Source organism: Microcebus murinus, chromosome 17 (assembly GCF_040939455.1).
Source record: "Microcebus murinus isolate Inina chromosome 17, M.murinus_Inina_mat1.0, whole genome shotgun sequence".
Classification (NCBI taxonomy): domain Eukaryota; kingdom Metazoa; phylum Chordata; class Mammalia; order Primates; family Cheirogaleidae; genus Microcebus; species Microcebus murinus.
In genome coordinates this window covers 7,500,508-7,527,138 of record NC_134120.1, presented here as the reverse complement: position 1 = coordinate 7,527,138, position 26,631 = coordinate 7,500,508, and the positions used below count along the sequence as shown (strand labels likewise).

General features: G+C 36.9%; 1 protein-coding gene and 1 long non-coding RNA gene across 3 annotated transcripts in view; one reads left to right on the top strand and one right to left on the bottom strand.

Moving 5' to 3' along the window:
- The window catches only part of DOK6 (docking protein 6), a 331,604-nt gene that overhangs the window by 195,031 nt on the left and 109,942 nt on the right, over positions 1 to 26,631 (top strand). The gene's annotated exons all lie outside the window — the stretch shown is intronic.
- Positions 2,829 to 16,348, bottom strand: LOC105879620 (uncharacterized). The gene is made up of 4 exons (XR_012912864.1): positions 16,223 to 16,348; positions 14,704 to 14,781; positions 12,034 to 12,142; positions 2,829 to 2,916 (listed from the first exon to the last, which is right to left on the bottom strand). It is a non-coding gene; the product is annotated as an uncharacterized LOC105879620 (long non-coding RNA).

The following is a 26,631-nucleotide window of genomic DNA, read 5'->3' as shown; positions in this document are numbered from 1 at the left end:
TATTTCAGCAACTCTCTTTGATGTGAAAGGTGTTCCAGTAGGGAGCAGGACTCACTAAATCAATTCTTTGCCCTGGGTCATCTTTATCTAATTAATAGATTAGAATGAGCACCATACCCTTAAACTACCTGTTACCTTGACACACCTTAATCAGTTGAGAGGCTTTGGCAATAGGTGTGGAGATAACACACTTTATTATCTGCTTTTTTCCTTGAGGCTGTTTTAACTTGCTTTTGTCACTTTTAAAGACTTTCTTAATTTTATCTCCTACCCTTTGGTGTCAGGACCTAGTTATCTCTTCCAATTTTGCAAGGTTTTCAATTTTTCAAATCCCTTTCAATTTTTTTGCTTACAAATTCTCAGTTTCTTTCTGGAGAGCCTTGTAGTACCTTGCCAGTCACCAAACACCATTAACGTTTTGTTACATACTCTCTTCCCCTAGATGTTGGGGAAATAAAATTAAAAACGAAGTCTTCTCCCAACCCAGAAATTCTCTCTATAAAAGTAGGAAAGAAAGAAAACACTCTTACTGTTGAATGCTATTAAACCAGAATGTGATGTGCACTGCAGGCAATCTGCTAAGAGATTGCAAAGACAGAAGGAAAAATCTCACCCTTTGATGTAGCCAAGCAGATACAGCCCATTACATACATGTTTCCAAGATAAACAATAACTGGTCTCAAGTAAGAGAACTTGACAGCACCATTTGTCACACATGGCTCATCCTGGTAATTGGGGTGACCATCTGTGTTAGCTAATTGCCTTTATGCAGAGGAAAAACAAACTTCTCATATCTTTATGACAAGAGATAATTTTGCAACTTGGAGGGAGGTAGCCCTTGAATTTAGGCACCCACCCTGCCTCAGAAACTAAGAGCTAGGGATGCTTCCTCCCTTTGGGTTTACTTGTCAAAGAGAGGGTGCTTGGATCCTTGAGAACAGATTTCAGGATCTTGAAGCTGACAAAAGCTCTATTTGGTTTTCAAACATACATTATATACATTTCAAAGAGAGGAGAAAGTACTTACAAATTGTTGAAAGTAAACGCCCTAAGAAAAATGGAGGGAAAAGCAACCCTTTTCCCTCCCCATTATAACTGGGAGAATTAAGGCACTTCTTTTTAATTTTTTTATTTTTGTCCCTACAATCTAGAAGCTCGTTCAACCTGCATTTGGCCTACCAAGTTAGCCCAAGTTTTACTAAGAGTTTCACCAAATGTCTCGCCACGGCATAATATCATTTTTCCAGCTTTCGTAGCACTTTCCTTTATCCCTTGCCCAGCTACTATTTTCAGTGTCAATTATTTCAGGACTATATATTTATTTATTACAGTAGCAATCTTAGGATCAAACAGACTTATCCTTAAATAACAAAATCTCAGTGGTTTAAGGCCACAGGAATTTATTCCCCACTCCAGCTAGTCCACTTTGATTCTGGGCAGCTGTCCTGGGCCATCAGTACAACACTTGCATCAAAAAATATGTGCTTTGGCTGAAGCACACATCCCTTCTGTTCAGCTCTTTGTCAGGAACTAGTCATACGACTCCCAGACTGCACTGGGTGCGAGGCAACGTAGGGGAGCGTGAGACATTTGGAGAGCAGTGCTGTCTAGCAAAAGGGCACCAAATCCAGTTTCAGGGACGTAGGAAAGGTTCACTGAAGGAGACGGTAGGCAGGACCCACAGCACGGGCAGAGCATGGATGTTCCTTATTAGTGGTTTTCTGCCGCTGGGGGTTAGAGTAAGAAGCAGAAAGTGGGCAGAGAGTTTGTTAGAAAGGCAGATAGGACTCAGAACCAGGAGTGCTTTGTAGATCGTGCCAAAATAAAACTTGGACTTTATCTTATAGGCAGCAGGGAGTTGCTTTTAATGCAGGCAAGTAAACATAGATTTAAATTTTAGATATGTCTATCTGGTGACTTTGTGGAAGCTATTTTAATAACGAATCCCTTAACGAGGTTAATAATTTAAAATAAACAGTGTACCCAGGTCATTATTGTCTGAGCAATCCTGGTATAAAACAATGAAGGAGAATGAGTCAGACAACCCAGACTTGACTTCTGAGTCTGCCAGCGCTTTCGACGTGCCCTCAGTTACACTCTGTTAACCTTTCTGGGGCTTCATTTTCTTGTCCAAGAGCACCTACCTGATGAAAATATATGCTATGTCCACCTTCAGTGCTGATAGGAGGATCAGATGAAGTAATGTGCTTTGAAACAAGGGCTTTGGAGGCCATCAGATGTAACACAAACATGAGGGCTGATTAAACGCAGCACACGCCGAGCACAGGGCTGTGGAGGGGATCAAACAGGGTCCCTGCTTTTGAAGAAATCAACATTCTTCCATGAAGAAGCGAAAACAACGGAGCATGATTTTGTAGTGTGAGCTGCAGAGTGTAACTACAAACCAGAGCCTGTATTTTAACCAGTGTGCGGGATATGAACACACAGAAGGGGTTCTCTCTGGGGAAGGGATCACCTGTGGAGGCACTGCATGCATCGCTGTTTGGGCACAGCTGCGTGGGCCACTTTGTGAAACCTTCCTTAAGAGCACTGTTCAAAGCAAGTTAATGTCCCCCTCAAGAAGATCAATTTGTATGGCTCCGGGTTCATTTATTTTAATGGCGGTGATAATACATGCATTAGCCTCACAATCCGTGAGGCTGAAAATTTACCAATGAGCACTAGGAATGAAGTGCTGAAATTATTATTTTTAGTTCAGTAGCCTAGTCTTGTCAAAATCCCTTACAAATGAAAATATTTAGCCTTTCATTAGTCAAATGAATTAACTCACCCTTGACACAAATGTTAATTTTTTTTTCTATTTTTTATTGCAATAGTTTTCTATTTAAAAAAAATAGGTTGATACATGTGTACTCAGTCATCTGCTTTTGATGTTAAAACTTGCACAACAAAAATCTAAAAGAAGGAAAATAATTATAATTACTTTTGTCTTTACAAGATTATTTTTTTCTTGATGTTGAATAACTTCTAGATAAAGATTATGAATTCACCAGTATCTTTATCTGTATCAGACACACATTGTATTATATACACTTGGTCATGGTGGTAATTAATTCATGATGTGCATTTTAAGCTCATCATATGTTTCTCTAAAATTAAAAAAAAATTAAAAAATTAGCCTGTAGTCCCAGCTTCTCAGGAGGCTGAGGCAGAAGGATTGCTTGAGCCCAGAGTTTGAGGTTGCTGTGAGTTAGGCTGATGCCACAGCACTCTAGCCGGGACAACAGAGTGAGACTCTGTCTCAAAAAAAAAAAAAGAAAAAGAAAAAGAAAAAAAAAAAGAATAGAATTATTTGGGTTTTCAGCATCAGCAAAAGAGTAAAGAAAAATAATACTTATGTTATAAAGAAAATTGAAATTGTGTCAAAATCAGCTCTTCCAAAACGAATTTTTTTGCTCTTATAATTTCCTTTTAATGTTTTTATTGGCTTGGATTTTTCACTATCTTGTTATAACTTCCTGATCACTTGATTTTTGTTTAAATGTATACATTTACTTAAGTCAATAATTTCCATTAGTATAAATGAAATAGATGAGGTTTAAAAAAGATTAAAGAGGGAAAAAAACTAATATTCCAAACACAAATCTAACTCTCACATATATTACAGCACAAAAGTCTTTCAAAATAGGTATCCTGGTCCTTATTATCACAAACGAAGGTAATAAAACTCAAGAACCATAATTGATTTGTCCCAATACAAAGTAGGAACAGTCCAGATCTAAGAGTGCTGCAAAAACACACGCCCTTCTCATTATAATATAGCTTTGCTAATACTTCTTAATTTTCATGTGCATAGGTCAAAGGAAGTAATTTATGTAGTGGATGTTCATTGTGTCCAGCAGCAGTTACTAATAGATGATGGAAAGATGTTGCATCTTTTGCTACAAGGAGATATTAGATTATGAAAAACAAAATAAGTGTTAAATGTAGAACAAAAATGTAGTTCAGCACCTACAGACACTAGAATTTTCCATGAATATTTCTAAGTGGATCGTGGATTGATAATTGCCTTAAAAGATAATTCAGTCTCCCATAAGATATTTTTCCATGAGACCAGAAAGTGATTAAACCCCAAATGAAATTGGGTATTTTTTTGTTCCCTTTATTTTACTGTGAAGAGTTGGCTTAGGTTAAATCTGTAACTTGCTTTATTCCAAACTGGCTCTATTTTCACCTGATGCCAGGTTATCTTGATAGAAGACACACGAGGTGCCAGGGGCTGAGGGAGCACAAGGCTCTGCGTTTGCTGCAGGTCTTAGATCTGCCCTCTCTAGCTTTGGTTTTCCTGGTGTTCTTCAGGCTAGAGCTACAGTTCTGGGGGAATATTGTTAGTATGTTATAGTTAATTGACCCTTCAAGAAGAAGTGAGAAAAAGCTTCCAAATTCATTTTCCATATATGGCACCTAGAACACAGGTTTTATAAGACACTTCAAATTGGCATCATTTAAGTGGAACAAAGAAAATGAGTGGACAGAGACCCCAAGTTCATGGTACACTTTCCTTCAGGCCTACTTCCAAATAAATATTTTAACTTATGAGTAGAATTAGTAGGCAGTTAGTACATATGGGACTCATTACATATAGAAATAAAAATCTGATGATAGTGGAATCTTTTAGTGATCAACCAGGTAACAGAAACTCAAATAAAATCACTGTTTTTAAACTTATGATTAAAAGAACCATCACAATTTCCATACAGTTGTTAAATATAAAGTTGTCTGTAGAAATTTTTACTAATTTTAGTTTTCACATTCATAAAAAATGAACCAATGAGCTGGTATGTCCTCTGAATCATTTCTTTTGAGAAATAGTATTAACTTAGACTACAATTATTAGATATGGAAAATATCATTACCCTATTCTTTAGTATGAAAGTATATTTGCTCTTTGAAATTCTGAACAATCTATTTTCATCTGACATTTGTTTTTCCAAATACTCCTCGAGGCATCACATGTTTACTTTCTCATCCATCACTTGATATGTTTTAATCATACATCAAAAATGTCAGATAAATTAATTTTATTCCATTTTGTAAGGTTAATGTTAAGTCAAGCAGGAAAAGAGACAATATCACTTCAAGTCAAAAGTAGTAGAAGAAAAAATTTTCCTGACTTTCAGTTCTGTGGGGATTCTATGGACTATTCATGTAGACTACTAAGAGGGGCCCTTGCACTCTGTTCACATATGTGTTCATATATTTTTGTCATATAATACTTATTTTCTATTCTTCTTATGACAGTAAAAGGGTCTCCAAAATTATATAAGCCTTGAGCCTCACAAAACTTGCATCTGTACCTGCTCACTGTTGTATCTGCTTAATTATCTCACCCATAGGGGTGCTGGATTTGTGTAACTATCTTATATGTTTTTCCACCTCCTCCTTTTCAAATGGAATCAGTAACACTCACTCCCAAGGTAGTAGGTCTGCATTGGTGTCACGGTATATCACTATGACACATGGTGATGCCTGGATCACACAGGAATTAAAACCCCAATCTTAGCCCTAACCTCATCAGTACTCATAACAAAGCGATAAAAATAAGTTATGGACTCAATAAGGTATCCTCTTATGGTGGAGAGATTGAAGCACCTGGTCTGTGATTCATTTCTCTCTTAAGTACCACTAAAAAGACTTCCAAAGGGACAGAAGGTGATCCGGTCTAATCTCCTTGTAAACATACTAGTGAGTGACCTTCCGGTAAACAGACCGATGATATTTACTAGGAAGAGATTCCCCATCTATGGCATGCTCTTAGCAGGATGCTCCTAGCTTAGGATTACCTATGGTAAACAAACCTACAATTTATGGACTTAGAGGGGCAGAGATCCCTGGAGAATGCCTCTTAAACTAAACATTTTGTGTATGAAATAAAAATATTTCCTAATTCAAACACTTCTTGTTGGGTGTATTAGTCACATAGGTCACTTAGGGGCCTTACGTAACCTAAGTCAGATAGTGCACACCAGAAAGAAGTGCAAAGCCAGAAAGAAGCAAGGTCTCAGGGAGCTGCCTTGAACATCTCAGACCCCCTGCTTTGTCTGTGCCACTGGATTGTTTCTATTCATGGGAAAACCTGATATTTAGTAAAAATCTTGTGATAATTTCACCCTTTTTATTGGCTCACCCACCAAGCTCAAAATGGTTGACAGGGAATAAGGCGAATAAATTTAGGACAGAAATTACGGTTCATTAATGTTGCTTGTAAATGAGTAATCCTTAAAAATAAATATTTTTAGCACTACATCTGGTCAGAAGATTAAATAGTAAATAAAATAGATGTTTATAAATACCAATACACCACAGTAGTTGAGTAAAAAGAGCTTAGAAGGAGATTTTGCAGAGCAATTCACCTTGATTTTGCAGTATTTTTATATGATAAATATTTAATTCATGCAGTGACATTCTCCAAAATGTGATGACTGTATTTGTCAATGTATAAAGAATTTAGGTAAGTTGAATTATGCTTGGAGAATGACTCCAAGAATAGATAAATCAAGAAAGTTTTGATACAAATAATATATGTGCATTTAAATCATGCCACAGGAACGTATTTTGTATATTTATTATTATGTGTTATTTTATGTAATAAATATAATATGGGAAACCCATTACCTAGGAAAAATCACTAGAATGAAAAAGCCTTTATATCTGACTAAATTTGGCACTATTGCATTATACATTTCTGACATTAAGGTCATGTAATGAAGTGATTTAAACTAGAATATGAAATCTGCAGGCAAACCAGTCTGGATTAAAATTCCCTTGTGCAAGATGTTTAACTCCTTTGAGCATCTCATCTACAAACTTGAGATTAAAATTTCCCAGGCTATGTGGTTGTCTCTGGAATTAAATGAGATGATGCACATATAAAGAAATTATCACAGCGCCTGACACAAGGTAAGCACAAGGTAAATCGAAGCCACATTTATTATTCATGAGACCCATTGATGTCTTCTTTAAAATTTTAAGATAGTAACTGAACTTAAAGGACACAAGAGCTTTCCATTAAAAAAAAAAAAGTAGCAATCAGGTCCCAGGGCAGCGTGCACACATGCTAAACTGGCATATGGACTGGCAACTTTTCAAATTGCAGGAGCTTCAGTTCTCCTCTTCTCACGCACCCTGTTCTGCGTGGCAGAACTGTCAAGTGCAATGTTAGTCAAGTGCAATGTTAACCACAGGCCTGATGGGGATTCAAAAGCACAGCTTTCGACATTTGGCTTTGCGGATGAATGATCTCTTCCAACCTTACGGTGTTTGAAATAAAGGACTGTCTCTAAAGTTACGTGCGACTGGCTCATGCTCCATTACTCTGTAAAGGGATTGTATTTGAAACAAGCAGGATCTGAATCAGTCCTGTTGGCATTGAAAGTCCCCATTGACTTTCTATTTGCTCTCATACTTCCGCTCTGAACCCATTCTGCTGGCGCACTTGGTGATTTTCGAGGCTGCTATGGTTGCCTTCATTCTATTACTCCTGTATTAAGACAATTGGCAGCAAAGGGGTGGAAAACAAAACCATCGGAAGAAAAAGGAATGCTTTAGCAACATTATTTCAGCAGCCAAGTGTCAAAATCTATTCAAATGGATTCATTTATATTTCCTTCAACCGTGCTAAGCAGGCTAAGATGCTGAGCTGTCTCTCCTGGGGAGGTCAAAGTGTGACATAGAATTCTCCCAGATAAAACCGTGCCTCATTAAGAAAGCATTCTTTTCTACCTACTAGATTATTGAGGAAATCAAAATTTGAGACTCATTTATCCATATTATTCCCTAACGCTATACTTTGAAGAGTTAATAGGAAAAATTTATCTGAGAATGTCACTATACATTGACCACTGTAAGGCAATTTAATATGTAACTACATTAAGTATAATTATAAATGATCAACTATAAATATGTTGCAACAATATTCTTATATGAATATTTCTACTTCTTCACTTTGGAAATAGTGAAACCTTGATCTGAAATAGTTAGGGTTTTATTTTGTTTTATGCAATTGTTTGTACAGGCTCTGCGATTTTATACTATGTCCATACTGTTCTGTTCCTATGCTAATCTGCCTTAAACTGTCCCTACTTTGTTTCAAGACCCTTATTGCTATTTAAAGAAAATTCTCAAACACCTATAGCTACACCTATAGCTGTTCAAAATTGCTTTAGATAATAGACTTGCTGCAGAATTGACAAAAATGTACTTCCCTGGTTACTTATAATCAGGAACTTTTTTTTTTCAATTATACTCCTACCTTAGAATGGTGTTTCAAATTCTCCTTTTGCTAAGAATAATTTCTGAATTATTTATAATTCCAAAAAATGGACACCCAAGTGAGCAAAACTGTCCACTCCACTCCAACTCCTGGGGAGCATTGATTTGATTTCTATCCCTATAGTTTTGCTTTTTTCTAGAATGAAATTTAAACACAGATCTGGCTACTTTCACTTAGCAAAATGCTTCTTAGATTCTTCCATGTTGTTTCATGTATAGGAGTTCATTCTTTCTTATTATGGTATGCACATATGCATATACTATCACTCCTTTACCCACTCACCAGTTAAGAATTTTAAACCATATTTTAGTTTCTTGATTCATTCTTTCTTATTATGGTATGAACATATGCGTATACTATAACTCCTTTACCCACTCACCAGTTAAGAATTTTAAACTAGGGCCGGGCGCGGTGGCTCACGCCTGTAATCCTAGCACTTTGGGAGGCCGAGGCGGGCGGATCGCTCAGGGTCAGGAGTTCGAAACCAACCTGAGCAAGACCCCGTCTCTACCAAAAATAGAAAGAAATTAATTGACCAACTAAAAATATATATACAAAAAAAAAATTAGCCAGGCATGGTGGCACATGCCTGTAGTCCCAGCTACTCGGGAGGCTGAGGCAGGAGGATCTCTTGAGTGCAGGAGTTTGAGGTTGCTGTGAGCTAGTCTGACGCCACGGCACTCACTCTAGCCTGGGCAACAAAGTGAGACTCTGTCTCAAAAAAAAAGAATTTTAAACTATATTTTAGTTTCTTGACTCATATAAACTCTTGAGTTCCTGTTTTAAGGAATAATTCTCTCTAACCCTTTCTGCACCACAGGCAGAGAGATTGATTCATTTTATTCTATAAATTCCTGCAGTCCAATATATATATATTTCTGGATTTTAATCCCTACATAATGTGATTTTTCATGACAAAAAGCTTTTGCAAAATACAAAGATTATTGTGTAAAAGTATTCATTAAGCCTATTTATAATTATATTTCTCAGTGGGTAAAACATAAAACTTTGAAAAATGAAAAAAATTATGAAAATGGTAGAAAAAAATAAAATATATTTCATATTGCACTTAATAAGTGCTTATAAATAAAAATAAAGTTACTTAGAGAACATGGGTAATTGTTTTAATAAGTTTTATTATTATTTAGGTATGATGAGGCCAGTAGATCAGGAGATTATTTCCATTGAAAGTGGGGCTTGTTACAGTTCCCAAGAGGAGGGGCATGCCGTGGCAATGGAGGCCACACAAGGGAGCACTGGGCAGAGAGAGGGAAATTGGGCAAGAGCCTTTGTTGTGAACCTGGTGAGCGAGTTCAACGTTAGGATTGTTTAGTCTGCATAATTTCAGCAGGCTGTGGGGCGTGGAGGCTGTTCCTGGTTGTCTGATGCCTGGCCCTGGAGCGATGAGGGCCGGTGGAGAGATAGTGCCCCAGAGTTTAAGAGCCTGATAAAGTAGGTGGTTGGGGGCGTGAGCCCTGGATTGGTTGGTTTGCATTTTAAAAGCCCACCTTTGGGTGAGTTGTTTGCTATCTCTAGGAATCCTGTAACCCTGGTAGGGGCCGTCCCTTCAGTGTCAGCAAGACACTAAGATATCAAAGAATCAGAATACAGAAAATAAAGAATATGGCTAATACAGTAATGTGTTTTCTAAGTGTATCCCTTTAGGAAATGTAACTCTTTTATTGCTTTTAAAATCGGTAGAAAGTTGCCTTGTCCAACCTTATGTTGTAGAACTCTATATCACGGTAGCTACTGGGGCAAGAATAGAGGAATCTGTGGGGTCCACATTGAGTCTTGGAGACACTGAGGAGTGCATTTTTGCCCTTTCTTTCATTTGAAATTCTCTGAGGAGCTAAAGCGATTGTGAGCGAGCGGAAGAGAGGAGTCGGGGCGAGAACACAGCAGTTGACAGAAAGCTGAGGGGAGCATGCAGTTTCCATGCAGCAAGAAGCAGCGTTGAGTCATTTAATCCTCTATTCAGAAAGCAGTAAACTCTTATGTGAGTTGAAAATAACAATAGAGCACATTTTATCAAGAAAGGAATTACGAGGCAAGGTTGGAAATAACAAGGTAATAAAATTGTTAGGGAAATTGTTTCTCTACTATTACGATGAAGCCGCTATTTAGCTTAAAAAGGGAAGGATATTTTAAGTCATGCCCGTCAAAGAGTGAGTTATCACTTTCTATTGTGTTGATAGCTTTACCTCTCATAAGTGGAGGAGAACTTGCCTAGTCATGAATTCTACACTCAAATAAGCGCAATAATATTCACTATGAGCACCAATTTCATCTCCAATCTGTGGGTCCTCTATTGGACCTTGATTTTCCAATGGCACTGAGGACAGCACTGACCTGGATGAATACTGGAAGAGAGAACCAGGATAACCCTCCTAATTTATAAATGAATATACTAGATTCTGACGAAAAGGAAAATTGGAATCTGCTCAAAATCTAAATGAAAGTGAAGACATTGGGAGTACAATATCATGGTTTGATAAATGCTAGATCTTAATAATTCCATGATCTTAGAAATGGAAAGAATATAGCTAAAATTATTGAAAGCAAAATGTAATCTATACTGAAAAGTCCTGGGCTCCATGTGGTTGAGGACTGGTTTACAATAGTATAAATTCTCACCAACAAAGCATTCTTTAAAGATTAAGCTTGGAACCATGTTTTAACCAACATGACTTGCATTGATGATATTTAGGCTAACTTTGAACTCATTATCTTTACCTCCCAATTTCTGAACTGAAAGGAAAATTTGCTAGGTAGTAAGATTACGGTACATGGTGCTCATCAGGGAAATGCATGTTTGCATTGATGTTTGCATTCCCCTTCTGATCTTATGTGCTAATTCTAAATTTAAATGTGCTTGCTTAAGACAATGAAGAAATTTTCAAAGAACTACTCAGGCGATAAATAGAAAATTTTAATCCAAAATCCAGATCATTTAAATTTAAGTTATCATTGGCACAGAGTATCAAAATTGATTGATTTCCTAAGGGATATTCAGATATGAATTTATATAGTTGAAAGTCTTTTGTCTAATTTTTTGCCATAATTTACATGGACATGTGTTTAATCCATTTGTCTCATCAAATAGTAACAAAATTTTATGGTTCTTGGACTCTGGTTTTTGCGATAAGGTTAGCACAGTGATTGAATGACTTTGTTTCCTTAAAAACTATTTCTTAAAATCAAAACCAAACTTTAAAATATTATCTGTAAGGCAATCCAAAAGTGACTATTTTAATCAAATGTAGATACTTTAAAACTTAAAGAGGTAAAACATGTGGATACCTATATAAAGGACTAAATGCAACCAGAATGGAGGGAAATTTTTCTCTTAATTCTTAGGAATGGCCTATATACAGCCTGCCCAAAAAGTATATTTTTAGGTTCAATCTTGGCTTTCTTATCATTTTTATTATTAATGTTGTTTGTGTTCACTCGCAAAAAGAGTGCATATAAATTTCAGAGCTTGCCTTCTTCAGGCCTTAGAAAAGAAGAACCTATCCCCATGTACCTATGATATTATATAAATATCTAGATTTAAAAGTCCCCTCCTGTGTTATTTTCAGGAGTTTACTTCAGTAAATGTTGTAGAATATATACCTCAAGTCCTTCTCTAAAAGTTTTTGCCTCCCACAAGCATATGTATTCCTGGCACATACTAGGCACTCAGGAAGTATTTCTTAATTATTTGAAGATGCGAGTAGCCTAAGTTGTATACTTACTTGAAGAGTGAGAAGTTTTTATTTGGGCTCACCTCCTCTTCAAGTGGCAGGTGCTTCACGAAGTACTCAGCAGAGTTTCCAGGGTAACTAGCTGTAGATCTGACCAAAACTTTAAAAGGAAATAAATATAAAGTTTTCAGTGAAAATATGCTTAAGACAATATAAGTCATAAAAATAGGAACAATGATGCTTTGGCTGTATAAAACAAAAAGCTAAGGTTAATTTATTTTCTTCAATCATATTGTGCTGTTGTTTGCAGAACAGATTCAGGTGCCTTCTTTAACTACAATAAGCACTTTCATCTCTGTGTCCTGACACTAGCCATCCATCAAAAAATGCTAATTATGTTAGTTCTTTCTTAAGCTTTCTCCTTGGAAGGGATTTTTTAAATGCAATAGAAGCATTATTATAAATTTACTTAAAGTATTTTATACATTTATTGATGAGAACAAAATATAGAGAAAATAGCCACTAAAAATTATTTTTCTTGTAGTTACAAAAGACAACTTAAATATGTCTATAAAAACATAATATAAATAGTGCTGTCGTCTTAAACAGAGTGAAGTTATAGAATCATTGAAAATTTATTCTCTGTAATACAAACTATTAATATACTGCATAGAACCTGTTTGATCTGTCCTTAAACAAAGAGGCTTAATTTATGAGGGAAGTCTTAGACTACAAGGCATCAGTTCAAGGGTATGTATGGATTTGGAATATTATGGTAACTCCGGAAATTGAAACCTCCCTCAATGAAGATAGGGAGTTATTTCAAATCTCTTTTCAATGGAGATCTTAATTTGATTTCATATTATAAAATGAAATCATATGTTTGGGTCTATGTGTCACTTTTGATCACTGTTGAAGAGCTTTGATTTTCTTAATATGTTCTTCAGGGAGGAAAATGATGCTAATACTGTTCACATTTACACCTTTGAACTTCTGGTTCATATTTATAAAAGAGGTTATTATCCAAGTAGGTTATTATTCTTATCCTGAAATGAGTGCCTTCAAACAACCTAGCAACCCTCTTAGCGAGTAAGACATCATCAGTGAATATAAGCCTACTGTTTCAGCCCAGGCAATTCTTTCCTTTGATCTAAAACTAGGAGGGCATAAATGACCAAGTTTTAGAGATGTCTACTATGTTGTGTCCCCCAAAATGCCCATTTCTTTGGTACCTGTCTCAGAGAGACTTGTAGAAGTCTGCTTTCCAGGGCACCATGCCAGAGAGACAAGACAAGGAAGCATAGAGACAAGATATCAAGGTACAAACAGGGAGCAACTAATACAGCCAAGGTCACAGAAGTCATTATTAGCACAACCCAGAATAGAAACCTCTGTCTATGGAGACTGAATCCACACTCTTTTTTACAAAACTAGAAAATTTAAATTATAAATAATAGATTACATTTTTGGCATGCCTTTATATTTACAGCAAAATGCTCTATATCTCTAAAGTTAAATTCAGGCACATTTATGTTAATTTAAAATATTAATAACAAATATTCATCATGAAAATCTAAAATGACAGCATAGGATACTGAGAAAACATATATCATTGCTCTCCTTACTAGTAAAACTGGTAAAAAATGAACCCTGCAACAATATTTTTAAAATACTAAAGCAATAAGAAATATACCCTAAAAGAAATTGCTTTCTCACTCTTTGTGGCAAGGAAAATTGACATGTTTTAAAGAGAACTTCAGAGAAAAAAATATATGAAGTCACCCAAATCCAAAGTCAGAAACTAAGCCTTTTTCAGTTATTCCAATCCTAATCAACTATAAATATTTTTATACCACATTTCTGTTAAATATACAGAAAGCTGACAATAGGTGTGGTAATGAGTTATTTTGCCTGCAATTCTAGCTACATCATCTACATGCTCTGCTGGAATAAATATAATGAAACTTGCTATAGGGGAAAGATAACACAACCCCTGAGAACAAAAATGAATTCAAAAAGGCAACATTACTAGAGCTATATAATCAACACCTTCCACTGCAAGAGAAACAGGTTGAAAAATGACCTTTACATGAGCTGGTGAAATAGCAAAATGTTTTTTGTTCCCTTCTCAAATGTTGTCTTGTGTTGGTGGAAGCAGAGGCAGATTTCCCCCGTGGAAAGCTGCCACTTTGCCAGGGGAAGCCGTTTTTCACAGGCAAATTCTCTGACGGGGACAATTGGTAGTTTGATAGAACACACGCTAGGGTGTGATTGGGCCTGTCAGAGGCATTGTGGGTCACAGTTTGAGAACAGGAAACGCCATCTCTAAACATAGAAAATGCAGCATCATCGGGGAATGTAGCAGAGGCTGGTGATATTCAAAAGCACAGCAAGAAAATATTTGTGAAGGGGGATGTTTTAGCTCACCAGTTAAGTGGTGTAATTCTCTTGTGAAACCATCTCTCATAATCACACTAATAATATCACTTCATAGTGCTTGACAAATGCTTTCAAAATGCATTCATAGTTTGATCCTCACAGCAGTTTTCTAAGGTGTGTAAGGCAAATAGTTTTTGAGGTGAGCGGCCACAGACTTGGAGGTCAGGTGACTTTTTCAAGGCATCCGAGCTGGGCACAAGCCCTCTGGCTCCTCTGTGCATTTCCCCAGGATGCTCCCTGTCTTCTGAAGGCATCATTTTAAGTTTGTAAAGTTTTCCTTACCGCAGCTTTGTGTACTCTAGTGCAGCTCAACCTCTGATGCCTGGTCTCAAAACCTTTACTGCATCCATTGACTTTATACTAATTGAAAAGAAACACAGGAGATTTGCTTTTTAATTCTCTCTTGTTTTCTACCTTACTAATTCCTTCTCCCCTTCAATTTGTAGGAAAGCCTAATGAAAACAGCAAGAGAAATAATCGTTGGAAATTGAAATGTGTAATCAATCCCTGGATGGAAAAAAAATAGTATGAATTGTATAAAAAAAATAGATAATTTATAGTTCAAGGATTTAAAATCATAGACACAGGAGCAATATAAAACTTTATATACTTGAATTTCTATAATCCATCCTTATATACAATGAGGAAAATGAAATCCTATAAGTGTTACTGAGCAGCAAACAATCTTTTGTTCATAGAGAAGATGGCATTTAAAATGAACATTTTGTGGAGCTTTAGCAGCTAGCAAAGCTGAAAGAAATATCGTTCGAAAAGATTGCTTTGATCCATAATAGGTATTTACAATATGCAGCCAAGGGCTTTGACCATTAAGAAAAATAAAATAAAATGTGTATTGCTTGAGTTCCCATTAGGTCTCAAGGATAAAAGAGTAAATTTCTCTCAGCTACTTTCCTTATGGCATTTTTATTCCATTCTTTACAACAGTTGGTGCTGGGCTGAGAACAGCAGAAAAGATTCCAGTAAACTCCCACCTCCTTCATGCTTCCAGAGAATTCCATCTCGGGCTGGGACGGGAGAGGGAGTGAGGCAGCCAGCTCATTCCTCCCCAGTCTTAACCTACCCACTCCAGAAGGAGGTGTCTGAAGAGTCCAGGGGGGTGGATCTGGCTGTTAAGTTAGCTGCATGAGGTGCTTTAACCACATCTCTCCAAAATCATATGGAATGTTATGTCGGTATTGTCTGTTACTTAGGATTCCCATGTCTCCTTTCCTCCTCTGGACTCAACAGGACACTGATGTTTTCATACAGCCCAGTGGCTTGCAAAACAAACATTATGATGGCTCTCCCTTCCAGGTACTTGAAATTTCCCTCTCCAGAAAATGGAAACTCTATTTCTATAAATACTTCCCAGTTACGTAAGTGATTAATTCATTCCTACCATGAGTCCCTCATCTCCCTTAAAGGTGTTTTAATTAATCACTGAAGATATTTCTGGAAACAGGGAAGAAATTAATTTGGTCCAGTGGTGGCCATGCGTTGACCTGGAGGTGGTAGATGGAATATAAACGACTCCGAATAAGTGCCAGACCCTGGCTCATTCCGGGAACTTTCCCGATCACCACCCACCCGCCTGCGGCGGGTGCTTGGCTGGGCAGGGTGTCCTGCACGTAATGAGTGACGCGATGCATGAGTGTTGAATGAGAACAAGCAAAAGGGGACTCTGGTCCTGTCAGAAGGCCCCCTGTAGCCCTTGGTTCTCTCCACTGCTTGAGAAGAGCAGGAAACCCTCCTGGGCTTACTCGAAAAGCAATAGTTTCGAACTTAAATATGCAGAAATTACCTCGAGTGTTTGTTTAAAACATGGATCAGTCCCCATTATCAGAAACCTTACGGAATCCAAACATACGAAACAAAGTGTGCCTGCTATCGGACAGAATGGAGTCCCGGAACAGGCCGCACACCCTCCCTCCCCAAGATCTCTTTGTCTTCCGCTTCGGTCTTTCACACCTGGCGCTCTGACATTGTCGTCATAAGCTCCGCGACTCGTAGCTTACGACATTCGATGGGGACAATCTGACTGGCTCACCAGGCGGCGGAGTAAGCTGTCAGGACAGCACAGTCAGTGCACTCGGCCGGAACCGTGGGCAGGGGGGCCTTGAGAGGTCTAGGCTACCCTGTGAGGATGGGACTGTAGAAAATGATTTTTATATTTTAAATTTTGACTCTGTTTCCTCTGCTAGTTCTGCTCTTCACTCCCTTCTTTCTTGCTCCCATGCCCTTTTCTGTCCCCACGATATAGCAACTTGTTCACTGAAAAGTGCTCTTGTGTGAATAATCACCTTCTGGGTGCACTCCTTGTTGATTTTTATCACCATTTGACTCACTGACCTCTACCATTTGTCTTTCTGTTCTTCAACCTTTTGCATATTTCTTGCTCTCCCTCCTTCTCTCTCTCTCTCTCTCTCTCTCTCTCTCTCTCTCTCTCTCTCTTTCTCTCTCTCTCTCATCCCATACTGTTCTTCTAGTTTCTTAACAAGCATAAATCTCACCCTAGAGATTGTTGTTAGCCTACTAAGTCATACTTTCCTCATTTCAGGTACGAATGACCACAGCAGAAAGGATTCTAGTACCTAAATATGCCTTACCCTGGTGACCTTTTCTTTATTGTTGGACTCTGTCTTAGTGCATTTGGACTGCTCTAAAAAAATTCCATAAACTGGGTGGCTTGTAAAAACAAATATTTGTTTCTCACTCAATGCTGGGAAGTTCAAGATCAAGGTGCCATCAAATTTGATGCCTGGTAGGAGTCCACCGCTCTTAGATGGAAGCTTCACACTATGTCCTCACACGGTGGAAGGACAAACAAGATCATCTGGGCTGCTTTTATAAGGACAATTACCCCATTGATGAGGGCAGAGCCTCCCAAAGTCCCCACCTCTTAATATCATCACACTGAAGATCAGATTTCAACACATGGATTTTGGGGAAACACAAGACATTCAGACTGTAACAGATTCTTTTTTAAGTGGCTGAGATCTAGGTCACTGGAACCCATTCTAGCATAACACATCCTTTATGCTTGATATCTAAGAATACATTTCTGGTTTTGGCTTTATCTGTGGCTTTCTAACAATGACAAGAGATTCTTTAGTGACAATACTAATCAAAATATATTCATGCCACACCCCCAAGTGGTTGTAGAGGCCAGGAACGACATAGTGGAAGAATTAGAAAGAGACGTAGTCAGAAACAAATGAAAAATATTTTCCTTCCAAATTCATGGAAAGACTGCAGATCTGACCTGAACAATGTGAGATCACAGTAAATGAAAACCTTTGCCAATTAATTTCCATAGACAAAGAAGTAAAGGTGTTACTATTTGAAATTGCAAATATTTTTACAACTGTAGCAGCCTCACGAGGTTAACACAACTTAGTAGAGTTAACAAAGTATTAACTTTTTATTTTCTATTTGATATTTCTCATGAATCCCCTCCCACTGGGAAGGAGGTAATTTTAATTTGTCATTTTAAATTGCTTTTTTAAAGATGATTAATCTTGGTATTGTACTGTTTTCTGCCCCCTTTTTTCCCAGTTTTATGTAGTTTGATGTTTGAACACACAAAAATCTTATATCGCCTTACAGAATGAAAAGAACCTCAGCTCAAGCATAGTCTGGTCTGTTCTGTCTCAGCCTGGCAAACTCTGAAATGTAGCTGTGCTCATTTAGGCTTTGTGGGGCTATGCCATCACTCTCCACTGGAACCACAGATCTTAGCCAGTTCTTTAATCCTAGAGTACTCATAACCTTCTCTTCGACTCCAGTCCTGCGCAGAGGAATTTCTGGATGCCCTGCAGCCAAACTTAGGTACTGGGGAGTCAGGAGTATAGTCTTTAACTCACCTATCTCTATATCAATTTATTAAGCATTCCTGCCTTCTCCAGAATTTCCGTTCAGATAAAAGACATCAGGATATACAAGTCTCACTCAATGCTTTCTAACTTGTCTCTTCTCTTTTCCCACAACCACCAAGGTCCAGACAGAACAGGGCTCCTCTTAAGTTGTGCTCTAATTGCTCTCTAGCTATAATTTACAGTAAAACTGATTTAATCATCCATACTTGGCTTTCACAAATTCACCAAAGTCTGCCTGGCTAGTAACTCAAATCTTACTCTGAGTTTCAGAAACAAAAGAATGACTTCATATTTCTTTTGCTGTACTAATACTCCTCAAGGCAAATAAAAACCCTTGGTAGATTAGGGAAAATTATCCATAATGCTTTCTCAGTAGAGAAAAGCACTTAGTATACTGAAAAAAGAAAAAAGTTAGCCATTACACTAAAGTAATCTCCTGCCCTCATTATCCAAGTCCTGCTGTGTCTACAGCTGTTTGGGGAAGAGAAAACGTTTCCTTGGGTCTGGTGGGCAGTATTTTTCTTATCTTCCCACTACTAGCTGACTCAGAGGGCAAAAGTCCATGTGGATCTCAGCAGAAAGAGAACTTGAAGGCAATATCTGTAGTGAAGCATACATGAAAACAGAAAGAAATTCTTCATTTGAAGTCTATCTTTCTTCATTCTTTGATCCTTGGACTACCAACATGATTTTTTGTGGCATCAAGAACAGCAAATGCAGTGGATCCCACTCAACACTTTCAAACTCCCTGGAGTTAGGATGTCAGTTTTCCACTGGCTTACAGGAGGGCTGGAGAGGTAGAAGGCAAAGATACACCTGCTGTATCCGTCAGGGGTCTCTAGAGACAGAGACCAATAGAAGATACTAGTCTGTTTTGTATATTATGTACACACGTGTGTATTATACACACACACACACACACACACACACACACACACATATTTCATTTGAGTATGAGATGGTGATCTCAAAGCCAAAAAAGGTCTGCAGCAGATTTCCTGACAGAGAGAACAGCAGGAGCAAATTCGTGAAGATACGTGACATCAAGAGAATATTGGTTAAGTTCATTAAGAGGTTGCACTAATTTGCAGTCCCACCAGCAGTGTAAGAGTGTTCCTATATCTCCACATCCTCACCAGCATTTGTTGCTTTGGGATATTTTTGATAAAGGCTAGTCTCACTGGGGTTATGTGATATCTCATTGTGGTTTTGATTTGCATTTCCCTAATGATTAGAAATGTTGAGCATTTTTTTTATATGTTTGCTGGCCATTATTCTGTCTTCTTTTGAAAAGTTTCTGTTCATGTCTTTTGCCCATTTATTGATGGGGTTGTTTGAGATATATATATATATATATATATATATATATATATATATATATATTTGAGACAGAGTCTCACTCTATTGCCCTGGCTAAAGTGCCGTAGTGTCAGCCTAGTTCATAGCAACCTCATGGGCCTCAACTTCCTGGGCTCAAGCAATCCTCCTGCCTCAGGCTCCTGAGTAGCTAGGACTATAGGCATGTGCCACCACTCCCAGCTAAATTTTTTTCTATATATTTTTAGTTGGACAATTAATTTGTTTCTATTTTTAATAAAAACAGGGTCTCACTCTTGCTCAGGCTGATTTCAAACTCCTGACCTCGAGTGATCCTCCCGCCTTGGCCTCCCAGAGTGCTAGGATTACAGGCATGAGCCACCATGCCCGGCCTATTGTTTGGTATTTTCTTGTTGATATTTTGAGTTCTAGATAGATTCTTGTTATCAGCCCTTTATCAGATGTGTAGACAGCAGATATTTTCTCCCATTCTGTAGACTGTCTGTTCGCTCTAATGATAGTTTCCGTGGCTGTGCAAAAGCTTTTTAATTTGATCAGGTCCCATTTACTTATTTTTGTTGCTACTGTGATTGCTTTGGGGGTCTTCTTCATAAATTCTTTGCCTAGGCCAGTGTCTGAAAAAGTCTTCCCTACATTTTCTTCTAGGATTCTTAAGGTTTCATGCCTTAGATTTATGTCTGTTATCCATCGTGAATTGATTTTTGTAAGAGGTGAGAGGTGAAGATCCAGTTTCAATCTTCTGCATGTAGCTATCCAGTTTTCCCAGCACCATTTATTGAAAGAGATTCTTTTCCCTGGTGTGTATTTTTGTCTGCTTTGTCAAAGATTAGATGACAATATGCAGATGGATTCATCTCTGTGTTCTCAGTCGTGTTTCAAAGGTCTATATCTCTGTTCTGTGCCAATTCTATGCTGTTTTAGTTACTATAGCCTTGTAGTACATCTTGAAGTCTGGTAGACTGATACCTCCCAGTTTGTTCTTTTTGTTTAAGATTGCTTTGGCTATATGAGTTCTTCTCTGGTTCCATACAAAGTGTAGAATTATTGTTTCTAGATCTGTAAAGAATGATGATGGTACTTTGATAGGGATTGCATTAATTCTGTAGATCACTTTAGGTAGTATGGACATTTTAACAATGTTGATTCTATGAATTCATGAGCAAGGTAGATTTTTCCATATGTTTACATCTTCTGCAATTTCTTTTCTTAATGTTTCATAGTTCTCCCTGTATATGTCCTCACCTCTTTTGTTAAATATATTCCTAGATATTTAATTTTTTTTGCAGCTATTGCAAAAGTGCATTTTTTATTTGAATTTTGGCTTGACTGTTATTGGCATATATGAATGCCTCTGATTTGTGTGTATTGATTAAGGCCAAGTGCTTTAGGAAAGCACGAGTATAGAAGTCTGTGCCTGGAGCAGGGCAGATGCTGATACTTTGAGAGATAAAAAGTTATTTATGATGATTCCCACATATTTTCCTTGAGTAATGGGAAAAATTACTCATTCATCAATTTACAAAATTAAATGGAAAAAGACAGCCTTGATATAAAGTCAGTGCTATCAGTTTTGAATATTTTTACTTTCACTTACTTGTAGGATACCCAATAGTTGGGAATAAGGCATAGAAATCAGAAGAAATACCATTCAGCAAACAGTGGTAGTTAAAATCATGATGATGGATAAGAGTGACCAGAAAAAAGTATGTATAGAAAGATGGAAAATTGACTGATGATAGAACTCTAGAACACAATGCAATGTATTGGGTTAACACAATAACACAAATACTAAATTACAATAGGTAGATTCTCTTCAACCAAAGATTCTATATTTTCTACGTCAAATCCAACTTTGTTATTTCATGTTAGTTTTCTTTATTGTATTAAAGGACTCAAGTTTTCATTGTTTTTGATATTTTTTACCATTACATGAATTAGTGTCAATTAAGTAATTATTTTTCCTTTATTATATCTGTCCCAGTTGTTCTTTTCTACCAAAATATTTGTCTCTTTAGCCAGAAGGTTTTATATTCAAAATATTAACCAAGATAGGCTTGATCAGACTTTACCATTTTTTTCTTTTACAATTAGAACCATAAGGTCTAACAGGAAGTAGGAAACTATTTCAATTCAGTTTCCAAAATGAGGTAGATGGGTACCGGTAAGAAACGAGGGTTGGGATTGAATCTGTACATGTTGGTATAGACGCAAACTGTGGACGGAAGAATGTGAATTGGCCAAGACCCAAGGGAAGAATGTGCTCAGCCAAGGGAAATCCCACATACGATCTGTTCAAATACTAAACTGAGATGCATGCCTCCAAATGTGTGGACAAATAAAAATGTAAAAATGGGGTCTATGAAGCAATACATCAGGAAGTAGATAAAGAAGACACGCCATCCTCAAATTTCAGAAGAACAGAATGGCTCTAAAAGTTTTATTGCAAAATCTAATAAAAGCTTTCAAAAAGAAGAATCCTTCAAAGTCAAAGAAAGAAGCCACAGGAAGTAAGGGTAAAGTATTAATAAATATGTGTTAAGATAAAGGGAAGAACACATTTAATAAGGTTTTTCAGGAAGCTTAGAGGAAGGATAAATCAATACGGAAGGAAAAGAAGGAAGACAATTGATTGGTAAGCTATGCAACATGAGAATAGCAGATACATCCAAGTAAAAAGCTAAAACAACGGAGCAAAAGTAACAATGAGGAATATTCTTGGAATTCCAGCTCAGCTATCTGGCTGTCTAAGTTCTTCAGGGTTCTTGGTGGAAACCCCACCCTCAGCATCAAATAGCAGTGTCCCCTTTCATAGAATGAGTGCCCAAGCCTCTATAGATTTGCTCTAATTTTTCTTTTAACCCCACCCACCTCTGCTTTCAGGGAATAAGTGTAGTTGGGCAAAAGGCATGTAAAAATAAAGGTGATGAGATATCAGAAGAACTGTAATACATATTTATACTTGATTTGGAAAGGGAAACACAGAGATGATCAGTCAGTTCTTAAATCAAGATACATTAGTAAGAAACATGATGCACACTACAATCGTATCTAAGATTAAAGAATAATATAAAATGATTGATACCTTTATTTTTAATTGGGAAATATTTATTTCATTTATTAGCTTCTGTTTTGAAGGCAATTCAAATTATCTGTACACTAACTTTTTCAATTCAGATGTTTTTTAAGTAATACAATTTAAAGTTTTAGATGAAGTTAAAATTTTAAGCTTTAAAATTTATTAAATGGGAATGATATTTGAAATTATAAAACATCTAGGTAATCACATTTGAAATTCTTTCATTTTTAAAAACTTAAGGAGATTCATTTTTTCCACCATAAAGTAAATTTTTATTTCTATTTCAAAACAAATTAAAAAGTTACAGCTTAACACATCTGATAAAGGGCTGATAACTAGAATTTATTTAGAACTCAGAAAAATCAGCAAGGAAAAAATCAAGCAACCCTATCAAAAAGTGGGCAAAGGACATGAACAGAAATTTTTCAAAAGAAGACAGAATAATGGCCAACAAACATATGAAAAAATGCTCAACATCTCTAATCATCAGGGCAATGCAAATCAAAACTGCAATGAGATATCACTTATCTCCAGTAAGAATGGCCTTAACCAAAAAGTCCCCAAACAATAAATGTTGGCATGGATGTGGAGAGAGAGGAACACTCCTACACTGCTGGTGGGACTGCAAACTAGTTCAACCTCTGTGGAAAGCAATATGGAGATACCTTAAAGCAATACAAGTATATCTACCACTTGACCCAACAATTCCACTACTGGGCTCTACCCAAAAGATCAAATGACACTCTACAAAAAAGACACCTGCACTCGAATGTTTATAGCAGCACAATTCACAATTTCACATATGTGGAAACAACCCAAGTGCCCATCAATACATGAGTGGATTAATAAAATGTGGCATATGTATACCATGGAGTACTATTCAGCTTTAAGAAACAATGGTGATATAGCACCTCTTGTATTTTCCTGGATAGAGCTGGAACCCATTCTACTAAGTGAAGTATCTCAAGAATGGAAAAATAAGCACCACATGTACTCACCAGCAAAATGGTATTAATGGATCAACACCTAAGTGGACATATAGGAATAACATTTATTGGGTGTCTGGCAGGTGGGAGGGCGGAGGAGGGGACGGGTATATACAAACATAATGAGATGTGCAACGTTTGGGAGATGGTCGCGCTTGAAGCTCTGACTGGAGGGGGGCATGGGCAATATACAGAACAACATTTGTACCCCGATAATATGCTGAAATTTTAAAAAGTTACAGCTTAAATATATGTTTACATATTTTGTAATACCAATCAGTATTTTCCCCCAGTGTCTTAGAATGATTTGTGCTGTGCCATTTTACTAGGTGTCTCATTTTGATAATGCCAATAAAAAACAAAAACTGTATTCCACCCATGATCTCTGTCAAGTAAAACTCCCCAGAGAAAACTTTAACATAATAAGGATAACCAATCCAATAGTTTTTAATCCCCAAAAGGTGTTATCATATCATTATATATTTCATATGATCATCTATTCACTTACTGAGCTTCTAATTAAAAAATTAAAATGTGTGTATATCAGAGCAAATGCAACCCATGAATTAATGTTTATTTACTTATTTTTTTAATATGATTTTAAAAAACACTGTATGTGTCATAGAAAAAAATAATACAGTTATCTCTGAAAAAACAAAATTTAATACAATGCCTGACAAGTGGTTAGTGTCCAAAAAGATGTTGGTGAATGAATAAATGTAACCTATGTAGAAAGGGCAAGCCTTAGTCAATGTAAAATCAAATACAGTTTTAAATTTCTTTTCTATTTGGATGTACTACTTTGACTTTCCTCTGTAGTCAGTTGCGATACTGAAAGTATCTTTCACATAATTCTAAAATTACCTTAACTCTATTTAAAGCAAAAGGGGAACAAAAATATAATTTTTAAACCCTAATTGCATGCTCCTTTGCTCTGAGGGAATATAATGATCATATTTTTAGGTTCCCCTCAAAATGATGAGGAAAAGCATAATTCTTCTTCTGCAATTAATTGACTAAATACTGGTAAATTGCATGTTAAGTGGTAAAAATTTTCCAACCATAACTTGGCAGTTAAATTCACTTTAAGAGGAAAGTATAATTTGTAAATGACAGAATTCAAGCTTCTGCTTGACTTGCTTTGTTATTAGCTCTTCCCCCAGAAAAATTGGTTTGAGCATGTATCTGTAGCTATTCCATGTGATAGGCACACAGGCCCCCTTAAACGATTTTAAAATAGAACAAGTGTACGTCAGCTGGGAGCACAAGAACATGTCAGTTCTCAGTTGTTACTTTAACTGTTTTGTCTACTCCATTCAGAAGAGTACGCCAGTACCGGGGGACTGTTCTTCAAAAAAAACAAAAATGTTTCTTTTATATTTTGTTTTCTATTAGGAACTATAAATCAAAATTCAGTACTTATTATGTAGCCATCATATTGATAATTTTCAAGTCACTTTGGTCAACAAACATTTATGGAGGACATTGGATGCTCTCTGTGATTGGTTTTGAGGGTTAAAAATGTTAACATTCCAAATACTCAAGGAACATCCAATGTTTTTATAATGAAGCCTCCAGGAGATTTGTATACAGGATGAATATAAAATTATCTGTAAATCTGTTAAAGTGTTTTTTAATACTAAACCCTCATTAATGTAACCGTATAATAATAATGATGATGGCAATAATTTGTGATAATGAACTGAGGTAATTAAATGACAACTAAAGCCTTGTGGTTTACTTTACATCTTTACATAATGCATTTTTCAATTCTGGATTTTCAAGGCATAAAGTAAGGTAAATAGAAGAGCATCTTATATGTATATCTTTTCAAAGATTTGCTAAGACTGGAACTCCAGATTGTTTCAGGGACACTCAACTGGCTTTCTTATTGAGTTAAAAAACTAAAAGGAAAAACTTGAAAGTAAAAAAAGCAAATAGAGGAGGATTAAATTAAAACTTTGGAAATATGTGAAAAGATAGAGATATTTTAATTAATGTGACATTAATTGTGCCATCACTGAGTACACAGGTGAAGGAATTTTAGAGTTCAGGCACAAACTCATACCTTAGAAACTGTTCAAGTAGATTCCTTCATTTAAAACTTAATTTTATGGAGAATCAAATGTCATTTCACAAAGTAAATTTGCAGCAGAGCCTGGACTAAAACCAAGATTTTCTTGTAGGCACAGGTTTCTCAGCTTTCCCGGGTGAAATCAGCAGAGAACTGCCACCACACGCAGGGAATGTTTGAGGCCAACAGTGGCCCAGTCAAGGGGCAGGAGAGGATGGCAAGTGCGCTACTAGACCCCCCTCCTTACAAAGGACTTGACATGAAGTACAGGGAGGGTTTGATTCCAATTCAGGAGTTTGATAGATTAATTTACTTTAATGTGCATTTTACTGGTGCGTCCAGTTAGGTATATGTCTCGGGAACCTGACCTGACAGAAAAGGAACAGCAAGGAGGGAGAGGGCCTTCAAGATATTTTTATCTCAGCTACCGTCCAGTGTTCTCTCTCTACTACAAGAAGTTCCATGATGAAAGAACTATGCGTCTGCATCTCATCTTGAATAAATGCAATCTAGCTCAGAGACAATGAGCCTACCCTCCAAAATCACAGCGGCTCGATTTGGATCACAGCTCAGCTACATAAATGTTAATGACTCTGGGCAAATTCTTTAACTTCCTTTAAAGTGTTTTCCGTAAAATGGGCAGTGCTGTAGTCCTTGTAGGGAGTTGTGAGGCTCAGTGGGGTGATGCACTTACCCCGCCTGTCACTGTGGCTGGCACAAGTGCCGGCTCCATGAGCGCTAGCTATGGTCGTTCTTTCAGTGCACTACAAACCAGAACTCTTTGCAAAGCTGGTCCTTTTAAAAATCAGACCAGATGTCAGTGCCACACCAGAAAGAGATTAAATGTATATATAAATGTTT